Source organism: Castor canadensis, chromosome 9 (assembly GCF_047511655.1).
Source record: "Castor canadensis chromosome 9, mCasCan1.hap1v2, whole genome shotgun sequence".
NCBI classification, from domain to species: domain Eukaryota; kingdom Metazoa; phylum Chordata; class Mammalia; order Rodentia; family Castoridae; genus Castor; species Castor canadensis.
In genome coordinates, this window is record NC_133394.1 from 35,186,947 (window position 1) to 35,202,600 (window position 15,654).

The 15,654-nt window shown below is 38.0% G+C and overlaps 1 long non-coding RNA gene across 1 annotated transcript in view; it reads right to left on the reverse strand.

Moving 5' to 3' along the window:
- Positions 1-12,959: 12,959 nt before the first annotated feature.
- Positions 12,960-15,654, reverse strand: part of LOC141410727 (uncharacterized) — a 134,471-nt gene continuing 131,776 nt past the window's right edge. Inside the window, exon 6 of the long non-coding RNA XR_012435517.1 lies at positions 12,960-14,533. This is a non-coding gene — a long non-coding RNA (uncharacterized lncRNA). The remainder of the gene's footprint in view (positions 14,534-15,654) is intronic.

Consider the following 15,654-nt stretch of genomic DNA (forward strand, 5'->3'; position numbering starts at 1 on the left):
GGTGGAACTGCAGAAAGTGAGGCTTAATTGAGAAGTGGGTCACTGGGGCATGCTTTTGAAGGATATATCTTGGTCGTGGTGCCTTCTTATTACTCTCTGATTTCTGGACACCATCAGGTGAACAATTTTGCTCTGCCACACCCTTTTGCATAATATTATTCCTAGCCACAGGCCCAGAAACAAGTAGCCAAGTGACCATAAAGTGGAACCTCTGATACCGTGAACCACAATAACTCTTTCCTCAGCACGCTTATCTTCTTGGAAAGGCCTACCCTGACATTTCTACCTAAAACCTTTTCTTCCCCCTTTTCATTTATCTCCATTGCACATATCACTGTTTCATTGTCTGTTATATAATTCATTATTTATCTCTTTTTTGCCTGTCTTTCTCACAAGAATAAAACTTCCATAAACATAAGAACCTTATCCATCTTTTTCACAACTTTATCTCCAGAAATTAAAAATTTACTAGATAACAGTGAATGAATGAGTAAATGAATGGATGGCTAGATAAAAAGAGTGAACAAAATTTTGCATTCTCTTTATCAATGCAATCATTGAAAATCAAAATAGAAGCCTACATTCAATAAGATGATTTTAAATACCTTAACTGGGTAACAGAAGAGTAGAGTCCATGTAAACATGTAATAATAGGGCTTTAGATATTAATTAATCCTTTTATTCAACAAATATTTCACTATTATACACTTCTGTCTTACTCTAATTAAATTTATTTCAGTGGGAGATTAACCACTAAAGAAATTATTATATACCATTATTCTAGATAATGATAAAAATTTAGAAAAGATAGAGAATAGAGAGTGGACAACTCTACCCATCCTTATTTTTTGAGATCTATGTAGAAAGGTGTTCACAACACAACATGTTAACTAGAGAACAGAATTATGCAGTAAACATTTAATAACTATGTAGAAATTTATAAATTATGGTAGTCTGTGTTGGAAAAACAAAGAAAAACATTTAGCTTAGGTAGTAAAAAATGGAAAATGTTAATTTTCAAATTCTTTATTATTGTAATGCTTCTTCATTTGAAATAAAGGCATTAAGGAAAAGAGAAAAGTAATTTGAAACAAGAAAACCTAAAGTCTGGAACTTTTGAAGCACATTGCTCATACTGTCTTCTGAAAATGCCTCCTAGCCGCATACAAAATAACAGGCTGGCTGAAACTTTGGAGCTTTGGATGTCCTTTCCTTTATAACTGGAAAGGATTGCCTCCCGTCTTGTTTAAACTGATTCTCTGAGCCAGATAGATTTCCTTGTGAATAAAAAAGCATTCAATCCTATTCAAAGTAAAACTCTCTATAGAAATCATCTACCATTAATTTATGGTTGAGGTCATGTATTATAATGTCTATATTTTATATTTTAAAATCAAACTTTCTCTTCAATTTATTTTAAGCAGTTTCTATTATTTTTCAATGACCTATGCAAATTAAAATCTTTCCTGTGAAAGTACAATGAACATCAGTTTCAAATGACTAATAACTATCACTTGCAGGTTGTTTTCTTCTTGCCAGGAACTGTGCAAACTACTTTATATACCTAATCCTTTATCTTCACAGCATTATAGATCTAGAAACAGATACTAAATTATGAGGTTTTTGTTATTGCTATTCATTTCAGTATAGGTGGCCAATGGTCAAATTGGAAGGAAGCAAGTCTATCTAGCTTATGTAGGAACTTGTGGAATTCTTTAAACCAAGAAGAATTAGTCATTGTACTTTGGTACCATGGACTTTACCTTCCTGTAGCAGACATTTGTCAAATTCTACTATTCTATGAAGAACCTCCTTTCCCTTTTCCTATTGGCATTGCCATCATCTTTTTGAGAAAATTATCCCATTGACTATAGTTTTGACAAGAAAGCAATTCCAGCTGACTCACTTCCATTTCATAAACTCCTGGTGGCAGATCTTTGACCTACTCTTAACAGCCATATTCCTAAACCCAGACATTCACTCCTTGGATTATACTAATCAATAGTTGAAGAAAAAAAGATTAGTCATCATGCAGGAGCAGAATGGAGATTAGACTGACTGTTTCTATGGTGTTTCCATGGTTGCAATTTTGTCTGCTCATCCCCTAGCAAATTCCTGTTTCCTGTCCATTCTCCTAATTTAGTCCTTTAGTATCCTATCTATTATACCACTGCTACATATTCTCATGATAAATTTCTATTTGTGAAGATAGCCGGGTTTATTTCTCTGCTTATAGCCAGTAATGCTTATAACATTTTGGAGAAATCAAAATATACATGTCACAGATTAAATTGTGCCCCCTTCCATATATAGCAAAAGAGATATTGAAATCTTAATCCCCAATACCTATGAATATTTTTGGAAATAAGGTCCTTGAAAATGTAGTCAAGATAAAATGAGGTCATATCATCAACCATACCATTTCCTCAATATTCTATAAAATTCACCAAAAATATTGACCTACTAACAATTAGATATAACACAGTAGCACATGATTTTCAGAGGAATCTTGATTTTTACCATGATGACACTGTCACAAACATAAAATGTATATAAATCAGGAAATGAGTTATAGTATTTTTTCCTGTTCTACTCCTACTGAGTATATTGTAAACTACAATACAGGTAAAATAGAGGGGAATTAAAATAGAAGCAATATAGAAGTAACCAATAAAAAGATAATATCCAAAAGAACTTTAATACTATGTACATTATGGTTTAAATATGAAATGTTCCCCACAGACTCATGTGTTGAATGCTTGGTCCCCAATTGGTAAGTGCTATTTTGGGAAGTTGTAGAAACTTTAGGAGGTGTGCTTACCTGGATGAAGTAGGGTCACTGGGAATGTGCCTTTACTTGTTTGCTGTTATTTTGTTTTGATTTTTGAGACAGTCTCACTGTGTAGCCTGGGATGGACTGGAACTTCCTAGGTAGCTCAGGTTGGCCTTAAACACATGATCTTCCCATCTCTACATCCCAAGTGCTGGGATTTCAGGTGTGCACCACCACACCAGCCAAAAGTGTGCTTTATACTTGATCCCTACTTCCTGTCTTGCTTTCTGCTTCCTACTTGCTATGAGACAAAGAATCACCTCCACCATGTCCTCCCACTCCCATAATTTTCCTCCTAAGCATATGAGACCAAGAGACGATGAACTGAATCTTCTGAAACCATGAGCTAAAATAAAATTTTCCTTCTTTAAATTGTTCTTTCAGGTATTTTGGTCACAGCTACACAAACATAACTACCACAGAAAGTGATACCAGAGAAGTGAGGTCATTACTATTGATACTGTAATTTTAGACCCCAGGCCAAACCCCTGAGATTCCACATCTCAGATCTGTCCACTTGCCCCTATACTCCAAATAAAGACACCTGGTGAAGGGCAGAGAAAGGAATTTTATTAGACAGCCCAGGACACACTGTGGGAAGAGGGAAAATTAAGCATTTCAGCCTATCTTCAGTCATCTTTGGGGTACAAATATGAACTTTAACTTTGAAAGTACAAAGAACTAGGATCAGGGAAAAAGGTACAAATAATTATTAATCAGTCTATTCAAAGTGTGGCCTGATTGATCATACAGAATGGTTCTGGAGAAGTTGTTATCTTTGTTATCACTTGAGGAGAACAACCAAGTCATTGTTGCCTGGCTGGTGGTCTGTCCTGAGGAGCTTTTACTGTTCCCTTCATTTGAGGGCAGTTATTTCCATCCTTCCTTAATGGCAAATGGTGTTTTCAGATGACCTTGTCTCTTGTGTTCCAATGTGGAAGAATCCAAGAAAAATGTGTGGGTGCAAATGGGGTTTATTAAAAGCTAAGGAAAAGGAAATACAAAGGGAGCATGATGAGGTACAGGTGGAGTCTTTATGCTTTTCTTTTTCAGATGCTATTAAAACCTACACTAACAAATGGGGAGGGCAGATCCAGGAGGTTCTCACCCAATAATGAGTAAGTGTGGAGGAGCTGCATGGGCAGTTCTCAGCCAGGATGGGTGGGCTGGACCATGCCTAGGCAACCTACATGAGCCCCAAACTTTTCCAGCTTCTAGCCTGCATCAAATTCCCCCTGAGTGAATATTACAAAAAATTCTTTTTTGGGGTTGCTGAAAGGGGACAGTCCATTTTCAGTATCTGCTTCAAGTTGACAAGGGGCAGCAGAAAATACCTATAAAGGGAAATTGCCTTTCCTGTTTCTTTCCCTTGGGGCTCATTGGGACACAAGGTGTCAAGGTTCCTCATGGATATCTGGGTTACTCATGGAGATTTCATTCATTCGAAGAGATCAATAGCCCTATTGCCTCATGACTTGGATCCTAAAGGCTTTTATTCTAGTACAGATAAATCTGATTTAGAAGGCATGACCTAAACATTAACAATGATAGGAGCATCAGAAGGGGCCCTGCTAGGTATGGCATGAAGGACAAAGTAACTTTGAAAAGTGACAGAAAGTCTTATGGTTATTTTGTCTATAGGTGTTTATATCTGTAGCTATTTTTAACTCTTAAGTAGCCCTCTATTTTGTTCTGTTGTAATGGGCAGTTAAGGGCTGACTACATTAGAGTTTAGGTGTACCAGGGGGCAGATGTCAGTCCAATGAGAGAGTAAACATCAATGAGGCAGTTCTGTACAGAAAGACTTATACAGTGTCCCTAAGCAGAAGTTAGATACCATTGAAAGTTATATTGCCTCTGTTTAAATAGAAGGCCTTGGCCAAAGACATGAGTTTGCCTTTTGCCAGAAGACTAGAAGACTTAAATATTAGAGCACATGCGTAAGAGCCCCTTTTTAAAAATCTCTCAGTTTTTGTTACCTTTAAGGGTCTGGCATAATTGACTCTATCTGGATCTGGAGAAGTCCCCTCATTTGTGCAATCCTTTTGAACTGTCTCACAAGGCTCAGTGCTACTTGTTCCTCTAAGAAGCTGGAGGACGCTGACCACTTGGGGATCGCGTCCTCTTAAACTATTTCTGTAAACAGTTGTCTCTAAAGATTCTGCCAATTTGGCAGTTTTGTCCTTGGGAATTGGAGTAGCTTCTCCCAGAAAGTCAGATTTTGTCCCACAGAAGAGGGGAAGTAACACATCATACAGATCAGAAGTCAGAGCCAATGTGACCTTTCTAGCCAAATTAAGCAACAAAGAGACTTATTAAAAGTGGCTTTTAGGCTGGGCTTAATTAATCTAATTATCTATCCCATAGGGGTTACACCAACACCTTCAAATTGTAAAGTGTCAGCAGGTAACGGTTATGAAGCTTTTACAAGGAAAATGCAAAACAATCCCAATACTTAAGAATGTCTGTGCTGGTTTATCTGAAATTGGCTAAATAATATACATGATACACAATTAAGCAACAAAACAAGGGCTATTTAAAATTACTAACACTGCCTTCCCCTAACCATTGGAACATTTAAGGTTTTTGTCAGTCCTATATTGACAGTACCAACAACCACTAACTTGTTACCTCACCTAACTAAAATTCAAGATTTAAATTGTAATTAACCATAGTTACTTTATGTTTTGTCATTAAAGTTCTGATCCTTCAGGAACATTTACAAATAAGACCCTGAAAAATAACTCTGACAAGTGTCTAGGCAACCCAGTCACACACATATATATATAAACTTAAAAGCTTTCAGACCTTAATTTGTATCTTGAAACAACCTTTGCAAAAACTCAACTTTAGATAACACTGTTTTTAATAAAACTCTTAGTATCCTTATGCCTTAAAGGATTTAAGAAGAAAATTATATAAACCATTCTTTTTAACAATAGCAATATATAAGAACACATGGGTCAATGAACCTAATTATAAAAGAGTTAAATGTAAATTACATTCATGATGGAATAAAACAGATTGAGATTATTATTACAAATTTTTTTTAGTCGTAAGGCAGAGAATAGTTAGGCCTGGTTGGGCTTAGAACTTTAGATTAACTTTTGAGACACATTAACTTTATAAAAGCAGCTTGAGAACCATCCTAAAGACATCTAAACACAAACACACAAACAGATGTTTTGATCTAGGCATGCTAAAGAATATCAAAGCACGCATATATGAGCTCAAAAAAGTAAAAATTGAGTGGCCACAATTGGTAGAAGACAAAGAAAAAAACACAGAAAACACAATGACGCACAAAACGATCATATTGATTTAGAGTGCACTCTTATTAAACAAACCATTTCTTTGTCATTATTTTTAGTAGATTAGTCAGCTAGATTCCCAAGTACTCCCAACAGATCTCTTAATACAAACACTCTATCCTTCATCCAATCCTTAACAGACCAATGTAGTAAAAACAACATGTAAAGTGCTATATTAATCTAGAGAATTTTAACCACAAGTTAGCTGTAATTTTCACAGAGGATGGCAAGATGGCATCACTCATCCCTAGGGAGTAGCAAGATGGCATTGAACACATGTGGCTTCATCATGGTGGCAGTATTTCCTGTGACCACATGGTCTCTCCAAAGGGTCTCAAATAGAACACAAAGACATGTTACATGCAACATGCACGTTCAAAATAGCAATCTGTTATAGGAACAAAAGACATCTCCCCCTGAGAGACAGGTGTCCATGTGAGTTAATCACCCTAAAAAAAACCAAATAGTGAAGCAAACTCAGTTGGGATTTAAAGAAATTTGTTATCCTCCTTGTATGTGACATCACTTGATATTTGGGGGAATTAGTCATAGGTTGTAGAACTTTTTCCTCTTTGAATATAATGTCCTGACTTTTAGTTTTAAAGGCTTATCTAAATTTAGGATTACCAGGGATAAGGTAAATGGCAGTAAACCTTTAAGCTTTGGGGGGCTTTGTTGTTGTTCAGTTTACTCCAGATGTTAATAATTAGATTCTGAGTTGCCTCATAAAAGGGCTTTGTTATTACCTAGGAATCCAAAAACCCAAATCCTGAGAACCCAGCTACTTACAGTCCAAAGTTTGGAAAGGACCTTAAACAAGTTTAGAATATGACATACTACAATAAGCTACAGAGAACAAAGTTTTATTAATTTTAGCATTAAAGTTAATGTTACCCCTTGCAAAGAAAAATAAGACAATAATAATAATTGAGGTATCATGATGGAATGAATTTTAAATAAGTTACAATATGTTTTTATTACAGATATACTTTATGGGTGACCAATGTCAAATCCTTAATTAAATGACATGATTTTTAATTTTAGAAAACATACTTAAGAGAATTTCAATTCATTAAAATTTAAAGACAGCAACAATCAACATCACAGCTACATAGATGTAACCTATATGTTAATTTAGATTTTATCTCTGAATGGAATTTAGAATCTTTGGTTAAGATAGGCAGATAAGTCTTTGTTAGCCCTGGCACAAGGGAATGTGACCTCAGGGTGAGCATTTCTGTGACCCCTGTAGGCCCTGGGGATAAGAAGGACAAGAAGTCCTCCAGGGGATCGGGTCCCCAGGGTGAGCAGAGGCATAGTGGGTAGGCAGGTAAGGGACTGGGTCATAGGAGGAAGAAAGAGAAGGCTGTAGATAGGAGAAAGTCAGTCCTGCCAGGCACCAGATCTTAGCCACTACAGGTGACATCCTTAAAAATTTTTTTGTTGTTCTCCAGAGCAGGGGCTAGGGACCCAGTCTTGGGGCATGCAGCCTCTCCTGTCACTACCTCTTGGGCTACATTGGGCTCCTGGGCCGTCACCTGTCTTACCCCAGTGCCTGAAGCCTCTAGACTTGCTAGTGGAGATAGGGATGGGCTAGTTCCCTTTTCCAGCCTGAGCAGTTGCCTGGCAGGTCTAAGCACCTGCAGTCTTAACCCCCAGGGATGGGTGCTGGTGCACATGAAAAGTCACATGTTCGTGTCTCTCCCACACACTGCCTGAGCAACTGAGTGCAGCTTGCGCTCTCACAGCCCAGGTGATAGTGCTAAGGAGTAAATGCCTCCCATTTGCTCTCTAAAACCACTGGTTAGGGAAGAGAGACAGGAAAACAGAGAAAGAGAGAAAAGAAGGAAAGGAGGGGACAAGAAACCCAGTCTGTGGCATTCCTAATTGTCCCTGGGCCACATAGCTATTAGAAACCTTGGAGTAAGATAACTCATAGCATGGCTATTATCAGCAAAGGAAAGGATGGGGAGGGGTTAAACATTAGGGAGGAAGAAGGGAAATCTTGTTGCAGTTTAAGGTGGCATGGCCTTCCCATTCTCTGTGAGCCCCATGCTGTGGGAGGAGTGCATATTAAACAGACAGACACTGCCACCAGCCTCTGCCATGCTACCTGCAGGGAGGCCCTCCTGTTGGGCGGACAACGCTGGGTCTGGATCTGGCATTATCAGCTACTTTCCCTGAGGGCAAATATCAGCCTATTCCCTTGCCATTGCAGAAGGAAAAATAGAAAAACAATGAGGGTGACCCTCTAAAGTGTGGGGGCTGGGAGCTCACCATTAGTCTAATGACTGGCTTCTCCAAATGTTAATGGCGAACAGTGTTTTCAGACCTTGGTTCCTGCATTCCCGTGTGGAAGAATCCAAGCAGAATGTGTGGGTATAAATGGGGTTTATTAAAAGTTAGGAAAAGGGAAATACAAAGGGAACATGGTTGGGTGCAGATAGAATCTGCCAGTAGAGAGAGCATGCTTTTCTTTTTCAGATGCTTTCAAAACACAAGCTAACCATGGAGAGGACATACCCAGCCAGATGTGGGTAGTCTGGGCCATCCCTGGGCAACCTACATGACCCCCAAACTTTTCCAACTTCTAGCTTGCCTCTCCTTCATCTATACATGTTGTCATAAATTCTGTTATTCCTGGATTCCAAGGTGATCGTGTTAGGAGCTAGCTTGATCGCAGGCAGTTAGGGCTGGGGGTCCATAAAGGAGAGATTAAAGCAAGTAAGTTACTGGAAAAAACAGCTCTGATAAATACCTCACTTCTTGTGTTCAGCAAGAAAAGAATACAAGCAAAACACAAAGATTAAAATAAAAATAATCATGGAGTTAATTGAGAAAGGAATGCACTTTCAGTAGGTTGGGAGTTGGTCCCTTCAAGAGAAAGAGTGACTGAGTTAAGCTTTAAGGTTGAAATATTTGTTAAAGTTTTGGGTTTGTTTGGCCCTTGGAATGATCTCCTGGATTTGGAGCCATTGTCCTGTTAAATGAGAGAGAGACTACCTGTATGAATTACCATTTCCTGCTCTGAGAGTCTCTATTTGAAATTCCTAACCCCTGCTCTATCTACCTTCTAGGTTTGAGTCATTGTCTTATTAAATATACCTGTATAAATTCTCAGTGCCAAACCTTGCTGATGTTTAAGATGTAAATTACTCTCAAGTAAAGAGTGGATTAACCCTTAAGTCAGTAGTTAACGTCAAAGCCAGCCCAGGAAGGGAAAGAGATGAGGACACTTAAAATAGTTAAAATTTAAAGACAAGCGGCCATCTAGGGGGAGGGAAGAAAAAGTGCACCAAGACCCTATAAAGAAAAAAATCAAGTGCCTGCCTATCAGAGAGCTATATCCAGGGCCTTGGAATGTCCGCCCCATTTTGGGCACCAAAAACTATATAAAAACTTTTATACATGCAGCTTCAATAGATCAGTATTTCTGAGTCCCACCCATGGTGTTCTGTCTTTCCTTACTCCAATAAATTTCTTTTCTCCTCACTCTTTGTTTGGATTTGTCATTCCTTTCTTTATCTGGACAAGGACCCCACAAGCTCAAAACTGGTATCATTTCAAAGTGTCTGCAGAGAAATTGGCTTACAGCAAAGACAGATATAAAATGGAAGTAGGGATGCCAAACTTTTCTCCTGCTTTAATAATTTAGGGACCCAAATAAGGAGTCAGTGTTTTTCAACCAAAGCAATTTAAGTACCTCTTTCCTCTTTCAGCACAACTACCTGATATTGTGGTTCAGAAGCTTTTTGAACTGGTTTGTGGGAGGAATTTGGAAGAGTTTGGAGAAGGGTAGAAAAAGTTTAGAAAGAGTGAGTCTGATGGGAATTAGGAAGACTGGAATGCCAATAATAATGTGGATGTGGAAGCCTGGCTCATAGATTTCAGATGGGAACAAGAATTCTGTCCATATTAGCCTAGAGGCCATTCATGTTATATTCTGGCAAAGAACTTGTCTACTTTTTGTCCATGTCCTAGGACTTTGTGATGGTGGAGTTTAAAAGTAGTTAATCTGGATGAAGTAATCTCAAAGTAGTCCAACATTTAGACTATGGCATGGTTATTATTGCCTGGTTTTTGCCACATTTATAGTGAGAATTATGAGTGTTTGGTAGCAGTTAGCCATGAATGATGGGTGAGGCAAGAAACATAGATAAGGAGAGAGAAAATTATATTATTGTAATAAACATTTAAGGACAAACTCAAATATTAAAACAAAAGAGTGAACACTAAAAAGCCAGAGCAGCTAGCCACCTCCTCACATCTTCTTTTAGATACTATCTGTATCTATATCTGCCTTCCTCTTTGAAATGTTATCAAGCTACAAAGAACCTTGAATGGATAGAGGGAAAAGCATGTCTTCCAGAGGGAAGTTCTAAAACACACCTATTGTCCCTATGTTTTGAGTAGGCCTAGATGATGTCTCCCTGTTTTAACATCCATCTTAGCCACCCGCATCCATTATCTTAGTGATTACAGGTTGCCAGACATGACCACAGGTATTCCCCTAGCTCAGAAGGTATAAGACTACAGATAAGGAGCATCATTTTGTATCTTTCCTCCCGTTTCCTGTGTGGGGAATAGGAAAGTTTCTCCCCCTCTCTCACTTCCCCCATTTATCCTGTTAGACTAAATTTCTTTCCTAATAAACTTTGCTTTCATTTTCACTACATTTTTGCATCTTGCCTGAATTCCTCTCTTGCCAGACACAGAACCAAAGTAGAGAGCTATGTTCACTCTTGAGTAACATAAACAAGAAGCAGAGTGAAAGATTTGTAAAATTTGTACTTTACCCAGAAAAGAAGGCAGTATAAAGTTGGGGACAAGGAAAAGAGTGGTTACTGAAGAGATTGGTGACCTTAAAAAGAAGCCACTACTTTGCATCAAGCAATAGGAAAGATGATTTGAGGGCATCTCAGGTATTAGCTGGATGCCACCCATTGTAGACTCAAGGGTGTCAAAGTTCTAGATCATTTGAAAGACTTTTCTTTGATAAGAGAGCTCCAGAGAACCTCTTACACAGGGCTACCTTGGGAAGTTTTCCCCATGTTCAGCCACTGCAGTCATGGTCTAAGAGGGTCAAACATTGCTGAAGCTGGCATCAAATGCTTGCATTGTCCATGTCATCCTGGTTTGTAGGCATGCTAAATCCAAGAGTTACAGGATTCTTTAGGCTTCTGCCCAGATTTGTGGGGCAGGATCAGAATCCTAAAAGGCAGCCCCTGAGAGGACAGTGTGTGAATCTCTGAAAATGAAGCCAAGATGCAACTTCCTCAGGAATTTAGAGATGCCAGTAATGTGGAATATCTTCTGAAAAAACTGCAGGCAGTGAACAAAGCAAGCTCAAGAGAGAGGCTATGTGGGTTACAAACATCAAGACCATGGAAGGAGGGCTGTCCAAGACTTCTTAGACCCATATCACACCACCAGGTATATGCTGGACATGAAGATACATGATTGAGTTTGCCCTACCAGATTTTAGTCTAGCTTTGGTCTGATACCTCTTTGCTAGTCATCTATTCTTGCAAATGTTTATTTTGTGTGATTGCATCTTGGAAATATGTAACTTTCATTTTGATTGTACAGAGGCTCCCAACCAAGAGATTGCCTTGAGTCTTAGTAGGGACTCTAGATTTAGACTTTTGAACAATTTGGGGACTGTTAAAACCTTGGAGGCTCTTGGAGATGAACTAAATGCATTTTGCATCATGAGACGGTCATGAACATTTGAGGGAAAGGGGCAGAATGCAATGTTTAAATATGAAGTACCTCCCACAGATTCATGTGTTCAATACTTAAATCCCTGTCTAATGGTGCTATTTTAGAAGGTGGAATTTACCTGGAAGAAGTGGGTCACTTGGGATATGACTTTGTAGATTGTACCTTATCTCTAGCCATTTCTTCTTTCTCTGCTTCCTGTTCACCAGGAGGTGAAGAACCTTGTCCAACATATGCTCCTGCTTCCCTGATGTTCTGCCTCACCCTGGGTGCAGAATCAGCAGAGCCAAGATCTATGGACTGCAATCTCTGAAACCATGGACAAAATAAATCTTTCTTCCCCTAAGTTGTTCTTTCATGTATTCAGTCTAAGCAACAATAAAACTGACTGACACAATATGTAACTGTCTTGTTAGTTGACCAGACATCATCTGTGCAGTTAAAGTGAGCATTGATTAGATTTTGAAACTGTCTTCAGTTTTTGTTATATTTTATACAACAAAGTCAAATTTGACTATGAAATATTGGGGAAACAAAAATTTGTGTATTGTGCTGGCATTTTAATTTTCTACGGGAGCTTTCTTTGTATATGACTTCCTTAATCATTTCAAAATTATTTGAATTTCTTCCTTGTGTTGCCATTTGATTCAGCAACTGGATAGGAACAGCTGAAAGCATTTGGTAGTCTTAAATTAGATTTGGCCATGGCAAATGTTCCTGGAAGAATATAGGATTGGTCCCACACATTTATCACAGCATCTGGGCCATGTTTGTTTCTGTAGGACAGAGGAGAGGGTAGGGAGGATTCTTCTGTTGGTAAACTGAAAACTCAGAATTACACTTACCATCTGGGATTGCTTTGATGAGAATGCTGGCCTGTCCTTCTCAGTTAATTACCAAAATGAAATATTATCATGCAAAAACAATAATCTTGGCGCTCTAGACTTAAGTAAAACCAGTAAGAATAAGCACTTTCATTTAAATATGGTTGTATTTATTTACTATGACATTCAACAAGTGTCTAGCATTTATAGAAGGAAATACATGCATGCATTTAGCTTATACAAACACAAAGAAGTTACATAAACCCAACATAATTAAAGCAATTTATATAGGGCACAAACTTCATGACATTTATAGTTAACTTGCAAGTAAAGAAAGCAACTAACAGAAATAACTTCTTCTAGAAAAAAAACACTTATGTGGTTTGCACAGTTCCAAAATACCAGTCTTTAAATATGTACCATTCCACCAAAGTACCAAAAGGAGACTAGCAGATTCAGAAAAGAAAATGTGGCCTCAATTTAAAGATTTGGTGAGAAAGTAAAATGAAGACCTACTTTCACATGTGCTGTTATAAAGAATCAACTCAACTTAGCCAGTATTATAATTTTATTAGCTCCGTTAGAGAACAGAATTTCGAATAGCAAGCTTACCTGGATCTGTTGAACACTTGATACAATGGCAGTACTTGTGGTATTAAAGCTGCTGAGTTCTAGAAATACTCAAACTTTTCTACTGCAGAATCTTTCTTGTTAAATAATGTAAATACTGTATTTTTAATACCAGATGAGCAGCTAAGAAGTAAGATAAGTAGCTGCCTGAAGTCATAATCAGAACAGGGACGCTCAAGTGCTGACCATTATGAAATGAGCACTAATCCAGTTTCTTCCTAATAGCCAAGTGCCTGAGTAAACTCTAACATATAAATCCACACTTGCAGTCCACTACTGAGCAGATGTCCACCATCAAATTTCCAATGACTGTGCTGTCAAGTCCCATGTTTTCTTTGACAGAATTTTTACAATAGTAAGCACTGGCTCTGGGCATCAACCTAACACAATTCTTTAAAGAGCAGTTTCTTTTTTGCAGTGGAGAGAGTAAATAAGTAGTAGACTTAGTAGACTTATGGTAGCCTAATTTAGGATGATGTGGATAAAAACTAGTAGTAGCAGCAACTAATTTTATGGTTTTGCATTCCAAAACAGAGTTACCATCTGTCATTGGAAAATGAGCTTAAAAAGTAGTTTTTTTAATATAAAAAATAAAGAGCAGTACTCTTTCTAATGCCAATTTTAAGGACACTATCCTGAGGTTCACAGTAATTTATTTTATCACCATTATTTTCATTGTTTCTGGAAGCATCTTTAACCCTGAAGAAAAGTGTCTACACAAATAAGTATAGCCAGATTTGATCTGCGATAAAGAATGGAAGGCCTGACTCAAGTGGTTATGAATCTAAATCTTACACACTAGGGTAAGTCTTGTTAAAAAAAAGTCATCACTAAATCAGTTTCTTTAATGTCTTTTATTCAAAATACCTATAATAGACATTTTTAATCCTTAGAAAGTTGTCATGTTCATGGTTAAAACTCCCTTCCTCATGCCTCTTTACAGCTCTTCACTTTCAGAGTGAAATCATCTGTCCTGATGAGGAAGAAGTCAGCAGAGTACAGGAGTCACCTCAGGGCAACTCGTTTCTATCTTGCTGTCCAGGTTTTCTGATCCACCATATTTTAGCAGCAGATGAAACCCCATGGGTGTCTGCAGACTGAACATCCCCCTCAGCAAGCAGGGCCGAGGGTGTGCTCAGATCTTCAGCAGAATCTGTGAAGCTTCAGTTACTTCCACACGATAGGATTATATTATGACTGGAACATTCTGTCATCTTGAGGAAGAGAACTGGGGTTTAGAAAGGAAAACCACCAATCATTCTACTCAGAACTAATACTCCTCCCTTGCCCACTATGTGTCCTTCCAAATAGGCTCAAGGAAGGAGATAAACTTCCTAACAATTATCCTTTATTTTAGAGATGAGGACAGACTTGCTTGGTAAACTGTATATAAGATACCTTGAGGAAATACTTTAAGCAATACAGAAATAGCACAAATTTTGCAAAGTCTGAGCTATGGGACAGTGACCGGTCATAATTCTCAGATAAATTTCTTTAAATCACATATCTCATGGAAACAGACAGCCTAAAAGAGGTGAGCGATGTGGGTATACATGCCAGCTACAGTGCAGTAAATGGAAGAGATTTAATGAAATAGTTGCTAAAACTCTCAGGCCTCAATAAGAACATAAAAACTGAAACCTTCCAGGAGGAGAACTCAGTGGCAGAGTGCTCGCCCAATATGAGCAAGGCCCTAGGCTTAACACAGGGGAAAAAAATCTAACACCTGCAAAACTTGCATGAGAAAAAACAAAGTTTCTAGAATTTAAATAAGGATTACCATGGTGTGAATGTTTGTAAAAGCCCATTTTTAAAGTTCATGTGTGGAAGTCCTAAAACCCAAGGTGATGGTAATAAGATGTGGGAATCTTTGAGTGGTGAACAGGTCATGAGCACAGAGCCATCACGAATAGGGTCAGTGTTCTTATAAAAGAAGTCTAAGACAGACCCCCTTTCCCTTCCATCATGTGAGAATGCAGCAAGATGGCACCAGTCATAAGCCAGAAGCCAAGAACTAACGACACCACATCTGTCTCATGGACTCCTGAGCCTCCAAAACTACTAGAAATAAATTTCTGCTGTTTATAATCTACTCAGGATATGGAATTTTGTTATAGCAACCTACATAGTAGTCAATGTGTGATAGTATGTAATGAAACCCATTAAAATGGTTTAAAAGGGAAGATAAAGAAGAGGTAAGAGAGGCATAAGAAAGAGTAATAAACAAGGTGAATTTGATCACAGTACATTATATACATGTATGGAAATATCACAATGAAACTCCTTCATGCAGTTAAAAATGATAAAAAGAAAACATAAGATGGCTTGGTAGCCA